The 19,316-nt window shown below is 33.9% G+C and overlaps 1 protein-coding gene across 3 annotated transcripts in view; it reads right to left on the bottom strand.

The window, feature by feature from the left end:
• LOC130657952 (WD repeat-containing protein 25-like) overlaps nucleotides 1-19,316 on the bottom strand; it is a 45,038-nt gene that overhangs the window by 4,406 nt on the left and 21,316 nt on the right. The window contains exon 6 of one of the 3 annotated variants that reach the window (XM_057460958.1): nucleotides 8,964-18,682. The exons of the other annotated variants lie outside the window; for them this stretch is intronic. The gene's annotated coding sequence lies outside the window, so the exon portion shown is untranslated. Of the gene's footprint in view, nucleotides 1-8,963; nucleotides 18,683-19,316 lie in introns of those variants that run through there. 3 annotated transcript variants of the gene reach the window in all.

Genomic DNA, 19,316 nt, shown 5'->3' with positions numbered 1-19,316 from the left:
GTGTTATAATTTTTCAAATTCGGTTTAAGTCCGCAAAGACTTTCTCTTGTTACTCAAAAAAAAACCCCGCATAAAACACGACGAAATACATCTTCCAGGATAGAAATATTCACAGAAACAACTGTTTTGATTTGCGTAGAAATATTTGCAATGTTGTGTTAAAATATAAAAATAAAAAGTAATCAAAATATAAGAACAAAATAAGAACTATTTCGGGAAAAAAATAAGAACACCTCTACCTCAAGAAAAAAAATTTTTTTCTTTCCAACCAGTCTCTTAAAATGCTAACATTCGACATTTAAGAGGTTGTAGTATATTTTGAGCACTTTTTATTTTTTATTTCACAGTTCATTGCGAATATTAGCGATGCAACGTCACAACAATTAATTCTGCAAAAATTCCTCCTAAAAAGATGGTTTTTTTCTATGTTTAATCTTCCAGCAATTAAAAGAAGTTTTCATTAAAATTTCGGCATTGCTATTGTTCTTATTATGTTCTAATTTTTGGCTACTTCCAGCCTCGTTATTTTTATAAGATTGTTCTTAAAAAAAGTGTATTGCTGTTCATAATGTTAAAAATGCTTAAAGAGAATTTCATTTCTTTGCTTCTGAAAACAAAGAAACAAAAGGAAATGGAAAATCGCAAAAACAAACAAAAAATTAGTTGTTTTTCTAAAAATTAGTATATGTGTATGATAAATATTTTAGGTGTTCAGTTGGTATTACAACTAGCTCTCTGCTTTGGGTTTATCAGTTCATTTCGACTTCTCTTTTGCTTCGTATGCCCAACAGACGGTCCACATTCTGCTGGAATAAAGAAGATTGGTTTAAAGTTCCTATAGAAAATTCTGTTGTAGGTTAGTGCACGTAGCGTTACTGCAATTTTAACAAATTCTACCTAGCAAAATGTAGGCTTGTACAGAATATTTCTTCAAAAGGAACCTAGCCTGTCTGAAATATGCTCATTTTTGTTTACAATTTATTTACGTCAACTTCGTTTATTTTTATTTTTTCTTCAAATCATGAGGAAAGTATTGATTTAACTTTTGCCAAAAAGTCCAGGATATTGCATAATGATTGCACGTGCACGTGCGAAGATCAATCAATGTGAATACCTTTGTTAGTGGAAATGGACCAAGAAGCAAGTTTAGCATTGAAAATGTGAAGCTGAAAATATTGCAGCAGAGACATATCTGTGTTGTTGTTATAATTTTAATTTTTCAATGACAAAACAAGGTTGCTACAATGTCATTACTATGGATAGCTCCAAATTACGCCTTATGGCGAATACAAAAACATTAAACATTGGAAAGATTTAACCAATAGACTACGTGACATTTTTTGTTCTGGAACTTATTATTTTTTCTGCTACAACAAAAATAGCAAACTCTTATTTCGTAATTTTCCTTAAATTTCGCAACAATTTTTCTAATTTAGTAGCTAAATTTGCAGGACATTTTCGACGAATACGTGTCTGAAACAAAGCGTGCCCATTGAGTGTTGATTTTTTTGTGATGCTTACTTGAGGAATATTAGGTTGGGAAAAAGCTTCCGCAAAATATATTAAAGGCTTCTGCAAATGCTCTCACATTTTTAGTAATTCCTCACTGAATTAAAATGCTAGATTTCAATGAACTTACAAAGTACTTCACATGGTGTGTACAAAATAAAAAATATTTTACCTATCACGTCTTCCTTTTTTCATAGTGTAAAAAATAATATTGTAAATTATTTGTTGAGCACGCCCTGGTGCTTTTGTTAACAAATAATAAACAAACAAACAATTTCTGTACACTACTACACAGTGCCATGTTTTCACAGCGTTCTCTGGATAAACAGACTGATAATAATACTGAGATATAAAAACATTGACACCCAAAATAAAAAAATAAAAAACTCAAACAAGGAAAATACAGAAAATAAACGACCAATATAGAGTCATTTGACTGTTTGATCACTTCGTTTAAACATTTGCTCAAATATGTTGAACATAATTTTCACCATGGGTTACCAAATGGTAGCTGCGTTATATAGATTTAAAACTTCTTATGGACTACAAAACAGATAGACAAAGATGAGTTTGAGAGTATTTATTTGTTTCAGGACCCTTTTTTTGTAGACAAGCTACAGGGAGGATATTTCGACGCTTGTTGAAATATTTGATTCTTTTAACTGTCAATCCCTTTGATAGACAATCTGTAAAAAATTAAGAGCATTTAAAGGCTATCTTGAACTTCATTGATCTTATTGCAAAATTTGCATATTTATTGTTCCTGGAGCACATTTTTATTTTCTACTGTTACAAATGAAACCAGCCATCAATTAAACTTTTAGATTTTTGATCTATAGGACCAATGAGAGAACAGAAACTTTGTATATATGTTACATATATACATAGCTTTTGAATGGTAATTCGGTATAAAAATGTCAAGATCAAGCTTAATGTTCCATTCGTGGCCTATATTTTAACAGCCTCTAATATTGCTGCCCAGCACATTGTACTGGTATAAACCTTTTTCAAATTAATGTCGTCAGTATACCCAACATAATGGTGTTGTACAATACTGAATAGTCTCTCCTTCTACGATGCAGTTAAAAATTGCACCGGGGAGGATAGATATTTTTTGACTAAATCTAGGTTTTTAATACTTTTTCCCCATTTTTGGGTAGTTAGGGTCGGACAGATTCTAAAAAACTTCCTAATATTTGATCAAATCAGACATTAAATCCACTAATGAAATGGACAGTTATTAGAAATAATAAAAAAAACATATACAAACGCGTCAATTTTCGGTTGACATTAATTTTTTGCAAAAAAAAACATAGCCAGTGTAACCACGGCATTTTGTAGCGCTCATCAAATACGCGCATCTTCAGTATTAATTCCTATATAAACAAAGGAGCAAATATTCCAAATAATTTACTTTGTTTTTCTATGGTTTAACAGACAAGAAATTTTTTACCAGTTGGACTAGTAAAAATGTTAAGGTTATGGTCAAGCTTATAAACAATACAATGGATGTACTGTAAGCAAGTGTATTATTAGCTGTGTTTGTAAACACCCCATGGAGCATGCGCAGAAATGTACAAACTATATGGCACGTTTCAGAGAAAAAATAACAACCATATCTTAATAAAAAGTTTTAAAGGGATTCATGCATTAAAAACGGTATTTTGTAAGTTGTGGAGAATGGCTGTTGAAAAGGCTGTTTATCAAGTTCTGAAGTTCTTTAAAATTTTAAGTATTCAAAATCCGGGATATTATGATGTCATAAGAAAGGTTTAAAAAATGCTGACATTGTATTTCTACCTGTAATTAAAGATGAGATCACTCTTAAACTACAAAATTTTACAAATGCCAAGAGATCATCAAGAGCATAAGTCCACACTGCTTCAAAGTTTTAATATTATGTAAGTTCGCAAGATATTTCGAAAATATACTATCTAACTACATCATTGATGATGATGTATGTCATCAGTTCAGCTGGAAATCTTTTAAGCTCGGTATCTTGAGAACGAAAAAAGATGTTTAAAAAGCTCCAAAAAACTTGATAAACAACTTTTCATCCTCCATAACATACAAAATATCATTCTCAATGCAGGAATTCTATTAAAATTTAAGATCTTAAAAATTTTTGGGTCTAATGTTGAAATGGATTGGTCGTCTGACCTGATGACACCAGACTGATGACACTACAAAGAAGATTCATAGAAGATTTAGATTGGTTTCAATTTTTTTTTTAACGACTAGTCATGGCATGCAATGTGTATGGGAGATGTTGCTAAAGCTTCTCTCTCTTGCAGCCTCAGCTGATGCTTCATTGTTGCCTGTTCACTATCTAATCAAATTCACGTGGATATTTCCCTTACTCTAGCTGGTGTTAAAACGCACGTTTAATTAAATATACCGTTATATGATACAAGCTTTTAGAGCAAGGAAAGTGTCGGAAAAACTTTTTCTGTTTTTGTAATCCCTGTTATTAGTGCCTTTATTTATTTACTCGCTTTAGGCTAAACTGTTGCTAACAAGTTGCATCATTTTTTAAAGGATTTGAGCATCAAATTGCTTAGTAGAAAAAATGTATCGTTTTGTTTTGTTCCTAAGTATAATATGCAATTTAGTTCTGAGAAAACAAAAAATTGGTATTTGGATAAAGAAGTTACCCAGCAAGAAACCAGAAATAAGGAAAAAAACAAACATAAAAAGGAATTTTAAATGTGATAAACCCCAGTAAACTGTTTGCTATGGAGTCATGCTTCTTCAAGTTATGGTAATGCGTTGTTGATTGATGAAATGCCAGAAGAATAACATAACCTATGACAATGGGGAGTAAAGGGGTGAGGAGAGGATCTGAAGGGTGGCTGTAGCCCTCTACTTTTTAGCTTAGTAGTAAATAATACTTAGAATAAGACCAGAAGTAGACTACAAAGAGTCGTCAGCACTATTTTTCAAAATACCGTGCGTAGCGCCTAAATAAGAACATCTAGCCTTATAAAAAATTTAAAAGTTCTAACAAAAATCGTGCACTATTTGAAACTTTAAAAAATTCACAGCATGGTAAATAATTTCCTGTTTGTTAGATTGAAAGATTGATAAACAATGATTGTGTTGCAAAACACTTTTGTAATTTTACAGGTTGGTCGGTTTTTCTTGATGCATTGTCACGACAGAGGTATCACGAATCTTTTGATAATTCATCAGCTGGTATGTCTTTCTTCCGAAATTTCAGAATATTTTTGGAAAAATCTCAACTTTTTTCACAAATTTTATAGTAACCAAATAATTTGAGTGTTGAATTACTAAGAAACTTAGATTTTCGAACAGTCTTTCGCTCTATCTTTTATACGTGCATATGTTTACAATAAATAACTTTAAAATCATCTATTTCATCTAATCCAAAAATAAAAACCATAATCGTCTCTGAATCGGACCATATTTTCCTATTTTCGAAAAAAAATAAAAATTATGAAATATAAGCGTATTTAAAAAAAAAATTAGTTGATGTATTTGCATTAAACGCTGTCTGGTGGTGGCACCAGTGTTTTAACGTGCTAGTTTTGCTTAAATAATATTTTCAGGCTTTGCCAACCTCATGCCCAGAGCATCTTGTATCTTTGAGAATATCGAAACAGCGATATGTTTGTCCATATCTTAAAATGTCTAATTTAATTTCAAAAAGAAATTTTTTTTGATAAGAATGTACTTTAAAAATAGGCCTATTGTGGAACAGTTGCAGTAACCTAAAGGACTCTGGGGACAAGGGTGGTTTAATCGTTCTTATTTTGCTTATAAAATAATTTCGGGCTCAGCCAACCTCGTCCCCAGAGCATATTGTATCTTTTTGATATCGGGACTGAGATGTGTGTGTCCAGAGCTAATACAATACGAGATGGTTTCGAAACAAACGCTGTCCTATTGTCCCATGTTATTTGTTGTGTGTGTTTTTTTTTCATATTTCATTACAAGCTTCAACAAATTTTGTTTTGGTAATACGAAAACATTGAGAAAAAAAGTTTGAATTTTACTTTTTTCCCAAATTATAAATTTTAACGGAACAATGGTTGTAAATATTTGAAATGAAGTTTCAATATTAATTAATATCAAACAGTTAAAAAGCAAAAAAAAAACTGTCCACCTTTGAAAGTAATTTATAAAGAGTTCCTCCCTGTATAAGCAAACCAAGGCCGTTAGTTATAGCTATATCTAATAAACGCCCAACCCCGAACCCAGGACTTCTTTGGGTTTTTTATATACAGATTCTGCCCAAACACCTGAGAAGCTTAAGACGAGGTTTATATAAACGCGATAAATTTGTTACGAGAGGAATGGATGACTGCAGTTCAAGCTCGTTAATAGGAAAATTAAAAAAAAAAGTTGGCCTGAGAACGAGGTTGAACTGGCGTTTTGATTTGGTTTGTTCAAATTACGTAGCAATAAAAGAAAGTGAATTTATTGTTTCGGTTCGCTGTAAAAGTTATGAAATAAACACACCCTCCTTCTAACGGCATTTTTCTAGAAAAGTCTTTTATAAGATCTTGCCTTTTTTATATTTGGAATGGAAAGTGCTTTCGTACTAACAAAAATGAAATTTGTGCAGGCTTGTAATGAATTATGCATAAAAAACACTACAAATAACATAGAAAAACACGACGGCTTTTGTTTCGAAACAATTTCTTTTTCTATTAGCTGTTGAAGAAAAAAATACAAGATGCACTGGGGACGAGGCTGGCTGAGCCTGAAAATATTGTTTAAGCAAATCTAGCACGGTGACACAACGGTTCAATCAGCATGTAGCAATGTTCTTATTTGTGTTTTTCCTAAAATAGAAAAGATTCGTGATACCTCTTTCGTGACAATACATCAAGAAAAACCGACAAATCATTGCTTATCAATATTTCAATCTAACAAACAGGAACGTATTTACCATGTGAATTTTTTAAATTTTCAAATAGTGCACGATTTCTGTTAGAAGAACGTTTAAATTTTTCATGAGGCTAGGTGTTCTTATTTAGACGCTTATTTAGACAAGCTGAAACTTATGGCGAGTTTAACAAAGTGCGGCGAGAAAGATAGCTGAGCCACCTGAAAGATTTCGTGATTCATTTTTAAGCACGCGTGTCTAGTAAGCGTCCACCTTTCTCCCTGAATAAGTAACCCCGGCTATTCTTAATTGTAACCATATAGCCGTAATAAACACCCAACCCTGAACCCGTCATTGGAAGCCCTGAGACGAGGTTTATTTAAACGCAACCAACTTTTGACGAGACGAAGAGATGACTGCAATTAAACCTCGTTTTCAGGGCATTTTAAAGCGAAATTACCCTAAGAACGAGGTTGGACTGGAGTTATGATTTGTATTATGAAATAAGCACTCCCTACTTAAACGATACATTTTTTTAAAAAAAATAATAAGCGCATAAAAAATTTAATAAAAGTGTTTGTGAAAGTTTTTGAAAATGTTTATTTGCTAAACAATCGAAAGGCTCCCTGATAATTACTTGAAAAGCACTCGCATCTGATGTAGTGAAAGTCCAGTCAATGAAACTTGAAGCTAGGTGCTGGAAATCATGTAGATATATCCGAGTCATAACTGGTAAGAATTTTTGAATTCTGATAGCTTGTTTAGTTTAATGAAAACTAAAGAAAGCAATGCTAGCTAGCTATTCTAGGCTACCTGATTAGCCACAATATGGGTGTTATATATTTTTTTCAGCGTGTATAAGAGATACTAGAAGGACAAAAAATAACACGTCTGTCTCGTAATATAGTTAAACACAAAGAAGCTATATACACTTCACTCCGTGCCTTATACACACACATATACAGTCTGTCTGTAGGCAGTCTCCGACATTACTTATCTTTTAATTTTGAAGAATCCTAGAGGCCTATTTCGTATTCAGTTAACTTAGAAGGCTCACAAGTCTTGTTCCATCGCAATGTCTTGATTGAGATTATTCCATTCTTCCTCTATGTCGTAGTCCACAATTCGCATTACTTTTGGCGTGCCTCTTACAGGTCAACGGTGGTAAATCCTAGTGTGTTACAAATGTGGATTTCGTAGATGGATTCTAAATCCTTTCGTTGACATACCACTCTCCAGTAATCCTACCACAACCAACTGCCACAACTCAACTGTTGACATCACAATGTAGTAGCTTTGATGCGACAATGGTCCTGTCTTCTCTCAATATAATACTTGAATCTACTAAATTAATTTCTCTGAATATGATTTTGTGACTCTTTCTACCTCTTGCCAATGATCCTTGTCGGATAAAATGGCGAGAGGTTAAAGCGTGGAATTTTCAAACGTTGCTTGAACAATCTTATAAGTGATAATAGTTGAATCACTTTTCATGACAGCATTGGTGACTAAGTATAAAGGAAATTCTCCTTCTTGTTGGGATGGAGCCTGTATTTGCTGTTGATGGTGGGAGAGATTATAAGAATTAACCTAACCAAGTTCGTGTGTTAGCTTGGAATTATAGCCTTGTAGCTTCAGTATGCCTCAAAATACTTGTTGGCTGTTCTGTTTCGTTTACATATACAAGACTAGTAACGGTTTTGATATCCACTAGCTGTATATTGGGGAAGTCCATACAGATGTTTGTCAATCTTCAATTGCTCCAAAACCGAGAGCAAGGCTTTCAATCTCTAGTTGTGATCGGTAGGTGTGGTAGCTCTACTGTCATAATGAATAGACTAGAAAATGTAGTCTTCGGGAATGAAATGTTTAATAAAAGTTGTTATATGTATGATGTGACGATTTAGTTAAAATGTGACTTGTAAATGTGACAATCATAAAAGATATTGTGACATGAATTTTAATAGTGACGTGTAAAAATAGACCCCTCGTTAGGTAAGGTGACCCAGAAATTCAAGCCAACCGCAAAATTAAACACTCGCTAAAATTTGGTAAACAACCTATCTTCTTCGACTTTCTTTAATTTCTTGGTAGCTTCTCATGTTGGTCGCTGTCCTTTCGCCTCTTTCATCGATTTTAGCGTGGTTAACCTAAAATACACACAAGAGGGCAAATCTTTGCTATTGGTCTTTGGGATGTGAAACCTATTTCTATATAAAATCGTCCCTACAGATAGATTATCATGGCTTAACTTTACCGCCTCTCCCAATCAATCCTGTGATGCTCCCTGAACCATGCCAAGCACCTCTTTTTCTGACGAATCCAAAAATGACACAATACCTTCTCAATGTCCTTACAAACGTTTCCATGCCCAATTCTTGTGATATTTCTGAATGTATATAACTGGTTACTTCCTCGATGCCATATTAGGTATGTTTTCCATTTAAAAGTGAACTGTACATTCCAAAAAATGAGCAAACCTTTTTTTTACTAATTTTGGACGAAAAATCATCAGTAAACCACAAAAATCTCATATACGTAATAAACAAAAAAATATTTGTCGAGCAAGGCAATATTCTTAACTCTCAACAATAATGTTACCTTTTTCGTCATTTGTTATATCTATCGATTCTAAGGTCCAAAACCTATTAACGAACATGTTTTTCATGTTGTTGGATATATATTGTACCGTGTTACATGACTATCGAAAATCATGCAACATCCATGTCAAATAAATTTAGCATTTTACGGAACATTGCTGCTTAAAACATTGCATTAAATGTTGAACTGGTTTGGTCCAGCGCTTGACAGCCGAAACGCAGTAATTAGCTCCGTAAAATTAGTTCTCTTTTCCAATTTTTAAACCCTAAGGTGAAAGAAACAGAACAAATATATACGCTGCCTGCAATATCCAAATGTGCTACTGATACAAACAAAACAAACAAAAAACTGTGCACTCATGAAATCTAGCAAAACAATTTACGTCTGTTAGATGTTCAACAATGTTTACGGTTTCATAAAATTGTAAAATATTAGTAAATTTCACAATATCTTTCCCAGCTTTTTCTAAAATGTAGTTGATATTGGCGCCACTGATAATTGAGAGAAAGCGCTAAATCGAACATTCGCGATACATGCTAAACGTATTCATGCTTCAGACTTCAGCTTGGCAGGTGTTTTATACGACATTGTTTTTGACGTGGGTACGTAAAAATAACCTTTCTCTTTTCTGTTATGTGAGACCTAAAGGAACACATATTCAGTGCTTTATGGTTGGTGCTCGTAGGCTTATTGGTGAGATAGTGAGACATCATTTGCTAAAACTTTACCTAAAAATCTTTAAATCAAAGAAAGGGGTATAGTTTGTAGACAACATATTTACGAATCATATTCTCGTATATGTATACAACGTTCTTTTAAACGCAAAATACTCTTTAGGCCATCGATGATACAGCCTGTTTGACCTAGATAAAACCAACAGGGCCGACGAATCAGATGTGAAAGGGGGGGGGGGGCAAATATATGAAGTAACTAAGGAGGCTCCATCACGGTTGGACCGACGGGCCGAGAAAATTTTTATCGGATACTTATCAAAAAAACCCTATTCATGCAAAACTTATACTTAAGTTCTGTTTTTGGTACCTTGTTAAAAAAATGCAACCATTTAAAACCATAAAGTACATTTTATGATGAAACGATCTTAACGAACTGTGAAAAGTGTTAACAAAATCGTACAAATAAATTTGTAGCAAAGCAATACAATAATTAAAACCTCAAACAACGCGACAAAAAAAAATTAACTCGTCGCTGTCTGGAGTTTACTGCAGGAGAATTAGTTGGCATGCTGCGAAGCATTAGACCAGATAAAAAGAAAGAGTAAATTGGGCTCAAAAGTCTGCATAATTTTTCTGTATAATTTAAAGCCAGCTGCTACAAAATATGTGAAAATGAGTAGAATCATAGCTGGATCATATGAATATGAGTATTGTTAAGATTTGAAAATCTTTAATGAATAAAATTTAGCGGAGTAAAACTTATTTTAATAAACTGATACATTAAGATTTCGGAGCACCACTTTAGTTCTCGTTCATAGCAGAGTTTCATAACAGAGTTGCTAACCTTAGGAGTTACCCTTAAAAATTGCGTAAGTCGTCAATTTGAAAAGAAGAATACATGACTTTTTATGCAACCATAGTCAGAAGATTATATAATGCAACATAACATTTTGATTTTGAGTTTAGAACAAAAACATCCGCACGCATTCTGTTAGGTAGATAATATAAAAACAACAAGAAACGACAAAAATTGACATAAAGGAAAGAAAAAGAGTGTGGTCATTTTTTGGCATTACTATAGATAATAACCAGCCTGATGATCAATTGAAAAATATTCTGTACGAAAAACAAACCAGGATCGAAGTCTAAGAAATCTAATGGCATACCAACGGACCATAATATCACATATTCTCCATTTTTTGGTATAATAAGGCTTTTTTAAACTACTATTATTCTATTCATATTCCTAGCTCAAAAAAAAAATTATTAGGGTGCGATATTTAGTACAGATGTTCAAGGTGTTAAATGTAATACGCGATAAGGTATATTTTTTGAGAAACAAAGGAAACGCAACCGTATTTTGGCCACAACCCTGAATTTTACTCTTTCTCTGTTATTTGTAAAGTAATTTCAACTGTCACAAATAAAAAATTCGCGCGAAATATGTTCATACTGCTATTGTGCGAAAATTAATACGAATAAGGTAGTTAACTAGAAAATGTTCGCAAGAGAATTAACGCTCCAAAATAAAGTGATATTATCAGTCAGCACTGCGACATTTCATTATGTAAAAGAACCCTGGGCACAAGGTTGTGATTTTTTATTTCTCCTGAGTTATACCAAAGGCTTCGCCTGACTAACTTTGTTTTTTTCCAAATATCTATGACAATTCCCTGATTAATTATACAATTTCTTGGTGAGTTCCTGATGTCCATTTTGATTCTAATGTTGGATGGATGTTGGATGAAAATTTAAAAGTTGGATGAAATCAAATTTAGCGTTTGACAAGTCACCAAACATTCCACAACAACATTCGAGTGTTCTGATTTTGATCTAATTTTCAAGATGGCGGACAAGGTATGGAAAAAAGCAGCAATTCTGAGAACGAGGTTGAACTGGCGTTTTGATTTGGTTTGTTCAAATTACGTAGTAATAAAAGAAAGTGAATTTATTGTTTCGGTTCGCTGTAATACTTATGAAATAAACACACCCTAATTATAAAGGAAATTCTCCTTCTTGTTTAGGTGGAGCCTGTATTTGCTGTTGATGGTGGGAGAGATTATCAGAATTAACCTAACCAAGTTCGTGTGTTAGCTTGGAATTATAGCCTTGTAGCTTCAGTATGCCTCAAAATACTTGTTGGCTGTTCTGTTTCGTTTACATATACAAGACTAGTAACGGTTTTGATATCCACTAGCTGTATATTGGGGAAGTCCATACAGATGTTTGTCAATCTTCAATTGCTCCAAAACCGAGAGCAAGGCTTTCAATCTCTAGTTGTGATCGGTAGGTGTGGTAGCTCTACTGTCATAATGAATAGACTAGAAAATGTAGTCTTCGGGAATGAAATGTTTAATAAAAGTTGTTATATGTATGATGTGACGATTTAGTCAAAAATGTGACTTGTAAATGTGAACCAGAAATTCAAGCCAACCGCAAAATTAAACACTCGTTAAAATTTGGTAAACAACCTATCTTCTTCGACTTTCTTTAACCATGGTAGCTTCTCATGTTGGTCGCTGTCCTTTCGCCTCTTTCATCGATTTTGGTGTGGTTAACCTAAAATACACACAAGAGGGCAAATCTTTGCTATTGGTTTGGGATGTGAAACCTCTTTCTATATAAAATCCTCCCTAAAGATAGATTATCATGGCTTAACTTTACCACCTCTCCCAACCAATCCTGTGATGCTCCCTGAACCATGCCAAGCACCTCTTTTTCTGACGAATCCAAAAATGACACAATACCTTCTCAATTCTTGTGATATCTCTGAATGTATATAACTGGTTACTTCCTCGATGCCATATTAGGTATGTTTTCCATTTAAAAGTGAACTGTACATTCCAAAAAAATGAGCAAACCTTTTTTTTTTACCAATCTTGGACAAAAAAAGTCAACAGTAAACCACAAAAATCTCATATACGTAATAAACAAAAAAGTATTTGTCGAGCAAGACTATATTCTTAACTCTCAACAATAATGTTACCTTTTTCGTCATTTGTTATATCTATCGATTCTAAGGTCCAAAACCTATTAACGAACATGTTTTTCATGTTGTTGGATACATATTGTACCGTGTTACATGACTATCAAAAATCATGAAAAATCCATGTCAACTACATTTAGCATTTTACGGAACATTGCTGCTTAAAACATTGCATCAAATGTTAAACTGGTTTGATCCAGCGCTTGATAGCCGAAACGCAGTAATTAGCTCCGTAAAATAAGTTCTCTTTTCCAATTTTTAAACCCTAAGGTGAAAGAAACAGAACAAATATATACGCTGCCTGCAATATTCAAATGTGCTACTGATACAAACAAAACAAACAAAAAACTGTGCACTCATGAAATCTAGCAAAACAATTTACGTCTGTTAGATGTTCAACAATGTTTACGGTTTCATAAAATTGTAAAATATTAGTAAATTTCACAATATCTTTCCCAGCTTTTTCTAAAATGTAGTTGATATTGGCGCCACTGATAATTGAGAGAAAGCGCTAAATCGAACATTCGCGATACATGCTAAACGTATTCATGCTTCAGACTTCACCTTGCCAGGTGTTTTATACGACAATGTTTTTGACGTGGGTATGTAAAAATAACCTTTCTCTTTTCTGTTATGTGAGACCTAAAGAAACACATATTCAGTGCTTTATGGTTGGTGCTCGTAGGCTTATAGGTGAGATAGTGAGACATCATTTGCTAAAACTTTACCTAAAAATCTTCAAATCAAAAAAAGGGGTATAGTTTGTAGAGAAACATATTTACGAATCATATTCTCGTATATGTATACAACGTTCTTTTAAACGCAAAACACTCTTTAGGCCATCGATGATACAGCCTGTTTGACCTAGATAAAGCCAACAGGGCCGGCGAATCAGATGTGAAAGGGGGGGGGGGCAAATATATGAAGTATCTAAGGAGGCTCCATCATGGTTGAACCGACGGGCCGAGAAAATTTTTGAATTTAGGCCTCTAAAATAGCCTTTAATTTTCGAAATTTCTTATCGGATACTTATCAAAAAAAACCTAATTCATGCAAAACTTATACTTAAGTTCTGTTTTAGGTACCTTGTTAAAAAAATGCAACCATTTAAAACCATAAAGTACATTTTATGATGAAACGATCTTAACGAACTGTGAAAAGTGTTAACAAAATCGTACAAATAAATTTGTAGCAAAGCAATACAATAATTAAAACCTCAAACAACGCGACAAAAAAAAATTAACTCGTCGCTTTCTGGAGTTTACTGCAGCATAGTTGGCATGCTGCGAAGCATTAGACCAGATAAAAAGAAAGAGTTAATTGGGCTCAAAAATCTTTTCTGTATAATTTAAAGCCAGCTGCTACAAAATATGTGAAAATGAGTAGAGTCATAGCTGGATCATGTGAATATGAGTATTGTTAAGATTTGAAAATCTTTAATGAATAAAATTTAGCGGAGTAAAACTTATTTTAATAAACTGATACATTAAGATTTCGGAGCACCACTTTAGTTCTCGTTCATCAGCAGAGTTGCTAACCTTAGGAGTTACCCTTAAAAATTGCGTGAGTCGTCAATTTGAAAAGAAGAATACTATTATTATTATTATTATTCCGAATATTTATACAGGATATAGCCACTTCAGTGTTTGAAACACTGTTATCAATGTGGGTCCTGGTTCAGAATGTATACATTAAGTATACACCGGCATTACCTACCCAATTTCCCTCACATGGCATGGGTTGACCCGTAGCTGTAGTAAAGACACTTGCTAAACATGCCCGCGCTGTGGACCGAACTACGTACCTTGTGATTGCGAAGCGAACTCCGTAACCACAAGGCCACGCGCTACATGACTTTTTGTGCAACCATAGTCATAAGATTATATAATGCAACATAACATTTTGAATTTGAGTGTAGAACAAAAACATCAGTATATGCCTCAAAAATACTTGTTGGCTGTTCTGTTTCGTTTACATATACAAGGCTAGTGACGGTTTTGATATCCACTAGCTGTATATTGGGGAAGCCCATACAGATGTTTGTCAATCTTCAATTGCTCCAAAACCGAGAGCAAGGCTTTCAATCTCTAGTTGTGATCGGTAGGTGTGGTAGCTCTACTGTCATAATGAATAGACTAGAAAATGTAGTCTTCGGGAATGAAATGTTTAATAAAAGTTGTTATATGTATGATGTGACGATTTAGTCAAAAATGTGACTTGTAAATGTGACAATCATAAAAGATATTGTGACATGAATTCTGATAGTGACGTGTAAAAATAGACCCCTCGTTAGGTAAGGTGACCCAGAAATTCAAGCCAACCGCAAAATTAAACACTCGCTAAAATTTGGTAAACAACCTATCTTCTTCGACTTTAACCATGGTAGCTTCTCATATGTTGGTCGCTGTCCTTTCGCCTCTTTCATCGATTTTGGCGTGGTTAACCTAAAATACACACAAGAGGGCAAATCTTTGCTATTGGTCTTTGGGATGTGAAACCTCTTTCTATATAAAATCCTCCCTAAAAATAGATTATCATGGCTTAACTTTACCACCTCTCCCAACCAATCCTGTTATGCTCCCTGAACCATGCTAACACTTCTTTTTCTGACGAATCCAAAAATGACACAATACCTTCTCAATGTCCTTACAAACGTTTCCATGCCCAATTCTTGTGATATCTCTGAATGTATATAACTGGTTACTTCCTCGATGCCATATTAGGTATGTGTTCCATTTAAAAGTGAACTGTACATTCCAAAAAAATGAGCAAACCTTTTTTTTTTACCAATCTTGGACAAAAAAAGTCAACAGTAAACCACAAAAATCTCATATACGTAATAAACAAAAAAGTATTTGTCGAGCAAGACTATATTCTTAACTCTCAACAATAATGTTACCTTTTTCGTCAATTGTTATATCTATCGATTCTAAGGTCCAAAACCTATTAACGAACATGTTTTTCATGTTGTTGGATACATATTGTACCGTGTTACATGACTATCAAAAATCATGAAAAATCCATGTCAACTACATTTAGCATTTTACGGAACATTGCTGCTTAAAACATTGCATCAAATGTTAAACTGGTTTGATCCAGCGCTTGATAGCCGAAACGCAGTAATTAGCTCCGTAAAATAAGTTCTCTTTTCCAATTTTTAAACCCTAAGGTGAAAGAAACAGAACAAATATATACGCTGCCTGCAATATTCAAATGTGCTACTGATACAAACAAAACAAACAAAAAACTGTGCACTCATGAAATCTAGCAAAACAATTTACGTCTGTTAGATGTTCAACAATGTTTACGGTTTCATAAAATTGTAAAATATTAGTAAATTTCACAATATCTTTCCCAGCTTTTTCTAAAATGTAGTTGATATTGGCGCCACTGATAATTGAGAGAAAGCGCTAAATCGAACATTCGCGATACATGCTAAACGTATTCATGCTTCAGACTTCACCTTGCCAGGTGTTTTATACGACATTGTTTTTGACGTGGGTATGTAAAAATAACCTTTCTCTTTTCTGTTATGTGAGACCTAAAGAAACACATATTCAGTGCTTTATGGTTGGTGCTCGTAGGCTTATAGGTGAGATAGTGAGACATCATTTGCTAAAACTTTACCTAAAAATCTTCAAATCAAAAAAAGGGGTATAGTTTGTAGAGAAACATATTTACGAATCATATTCTCGTATATGTATACAACGTTCTTTTAAACGCAAAACACTCTTTAGGCCATCGATGATACAGCCTGTTTGACCTAGATAAAGCCAACAGGGCCGGCGAATCAGATGTGAAAGGGGGGGGGCAAATATATGAAGTATCTAAGGAGGCTCCATCATGGTTGAACCGACGGGCCGAGAAAATTTTTGAATTTAGGCCTCTAAAATAGCCTTTAATTTTCGAAATTTCTTATCGGATACTTATCAAAAAAAACCTAATTCATGCAAAACTTATACTTAAGTTCTGTTTTAGGTACCTTGTTAAAAAAATGCAACCATTTAAAACCATAAAGTACATTTTATGATGAAACGATCTTAACGAACTGTGAAAAGTGTTAACAAAATCGTACAAATAAATTTGTAGCAAAGCAATACAATAATTAAAACCTCAAACAACGCGACAAAAAAAAATTAACTCGTCGCTTTCTGGAGTTTACTGCAGCATAGTTGGCATGCTGCGAAGCATTAGACCAGATAAAAAGAAAGAGTTAATTGGGCTCAAAAATCTTTTCTGTATAATTTAAAGCCAGCTGCTACAAAATATGTGAAAATGAGTAGAGTCATAGCTGGATCATGTGAATATGAGTATTGTTAAGATTTGAAAATCTTTAATGAATAAAATTTAGCGGAGTAAAACTTATTTTAATAAACTGATACATTAAGATTTCGGAGCACCACTTTAGTTCTCGTTCATCAGCAGAGTTGCTAACCTTAGGAGTTACCCTTAAAAATTGCGTGAGTCGTCAATTTGAAAAGAAGAATACTATTATTATTATTATTATTCCGAATATTTATACAGGATATAGCCACTTCAGTGTTTGAAACACTGTTATCAATGTGGGTCCTGGTTCAGAATGTATACATTAAGTATACACCGGCATTACCTACCCAATTTCCCTCACATGGCATGGGTTGACCCGTAGCTGTAGTAAAGACACTTGCTAAACATGCCCGCGCTGTGGACCGAACTACGTACCTTGTGATTGCGAAGCGAACTCCGTAACCACAAGGCCACGCGCTACATGACTTTTTGTGCAACCATGGTCATAAGATTATATAATGCAACATAACATTTTGAATTTGAGTGTAGAACAAAAACATCAGTATATGCCTCAAAAATACTTGTTGGCTGTTCTGTTTCGTTTACATATACAAGGCTAGTGACGGTTTTGATATCCACTAGCTGTATATTGGGGAAGTCCATACAGATGTTTGTCAATCTTCAATTGCTCCAAAACCGAGAGCAAGGCTTTCAATCTCTAGTTGTGATCGGTAGGTGTGGTAGCTCTACTGTCATAATGAATAGACTAGAAAATGTAGTCTTCGGGAATGAAATGTTTAATAAAAGTTGTTATATGTATGATGTGACGATTTAGTCAAAAATGTGACTTGTAAATGTGACAATCATAAAAGATATTGTGACATGAATTCTGATAGTGACGTGTAAAAATAGACCCCTCGTTAGGTAAGGTGACCCAGAAATTCAAGCCAACCGCAAAATTAAACACTCGCTAAAATTTGGTAAACAACCTATCTTCTTCGACTTTAACCATGGTAGCTTCTCATATGTTGGTCGCTGTCCTTTCGCCTCTTTCATCGATTTTGGCGTGGTTAACCTAAAATACACACAAGAGGGCAAATCTTTGCTATTGGTCTTTGGGATGTGAAACCTCTTTCTATATAAAATCCTCCCTAAAAATAGATTATCATGGCTTAACTTTACCACCTCTCCCAACCAATCCTGTTATGCTCCCTGAACCATGCTAACACTTCTTTTTCTGACGAATCCAAAAATGACACAATACCTTCTCAATGTCCTTACAAACGTTTCCATGCCCAATTCTTGTGATATCTCTGAATGTATATAACTGGTTACTTCCTCGATGCCATATTAGGTATGTTTTCCATTTAAAAGTGAACTGTACATTCCAAAAAAATGAGCAAACCTTTTTTTTTACCAATCTTGGACAAAAAAAGTCAACAGTAAACCACAAAAATCTCATATACGTAATAAACAAAAAAGTATTTGTCGAGCAAGACTATATTCTTAACTCTCAACAATAATGTTACCTTTTTCGTCAATTGTTATATCTATCGATTCTAAGGTCCAAAACCTATTAACGAACATGTTTTTCATGTTGTTGGATACATATTGTACCGTGTTACATGACTATCAAAAATCATGAAAAATCCATGTCAACTACATTTAGCATTTTACGGAACATTGCTGCTTAAAACATTGCATCAAATGTTAAACTGGTTTGATCCAGCGCTTGATAGCCGAAACGCAGTAATTAGCTCCGTAAAATAAGTTCTCTTTTCCAATTTTTAAACCCTAAGGTGAAAGAAACAGAACAAATATATACGCTGCCTGCAATATTCAAATGTGCTACTGATACAAACAAAACAAACAAAAAACTGTGCACTCATGAAATCTAGCAAAACAATTTACGTCTGTTAGATGTTCAACAATGTTTACGGTTTCATAAAATTGTAAAATATTAGTAAATTTCACAATATCTTTCCCAGCTTTTTCTAAAATGTAGTTGATATTGGCGCCACTGATAATTGAGAGAAAGCGCTAAATCGAACATTCGCGATACATGCTAAACGTATTCATGCTTCAGACTTCACCTTGCCAGGTGTTTTATACGACATTGTTTTTGACGTGGGTATGTAAAAATAACCTTTCTCTTTTCTGTTATGTGAGACCTAAAGAAACACATATTCAGTGCTTTATGGTTGGTGCTCGTAGGCTTATAGGTGAGATAGTGAGACATCATTTGCTAAAACTTTACCTAAAAATCTTCAAATCAAAAAAAGGGGTATAGTTTGTAGAGAAACATATTTACGAATCATATTCTCGTATATGTATACAACGTTCTTTTAAACGCAAAACACTCTTTAGGCCATCGATGATACATGAAACGATCTTAACGAACTGTGAAAAGTGTTAACAAAATCGTACA

Source organism: Hydractinia symbiolongicarpus, chromosome 9 (assembly GCF_029227915.1).
Source record: "Hydractinia symbiolongicarpus strain clone_291-10 chromosome 9, HSymV2.1, whole genome shotgun sequence".
Classification (NCBI taxonomy): domain Eukaryota; kingdom Metazoa; phylum Cnidaria; class Hydrozoa; order Anthoathecata; family Hydractiniidae; genus Hydractinia; species Hydractinia symbiolongicarpus.
Note: the sequence above shows the minus strand (reverse complement) of the source record. Positions and strands in the feature narration are given on the sequence as shown.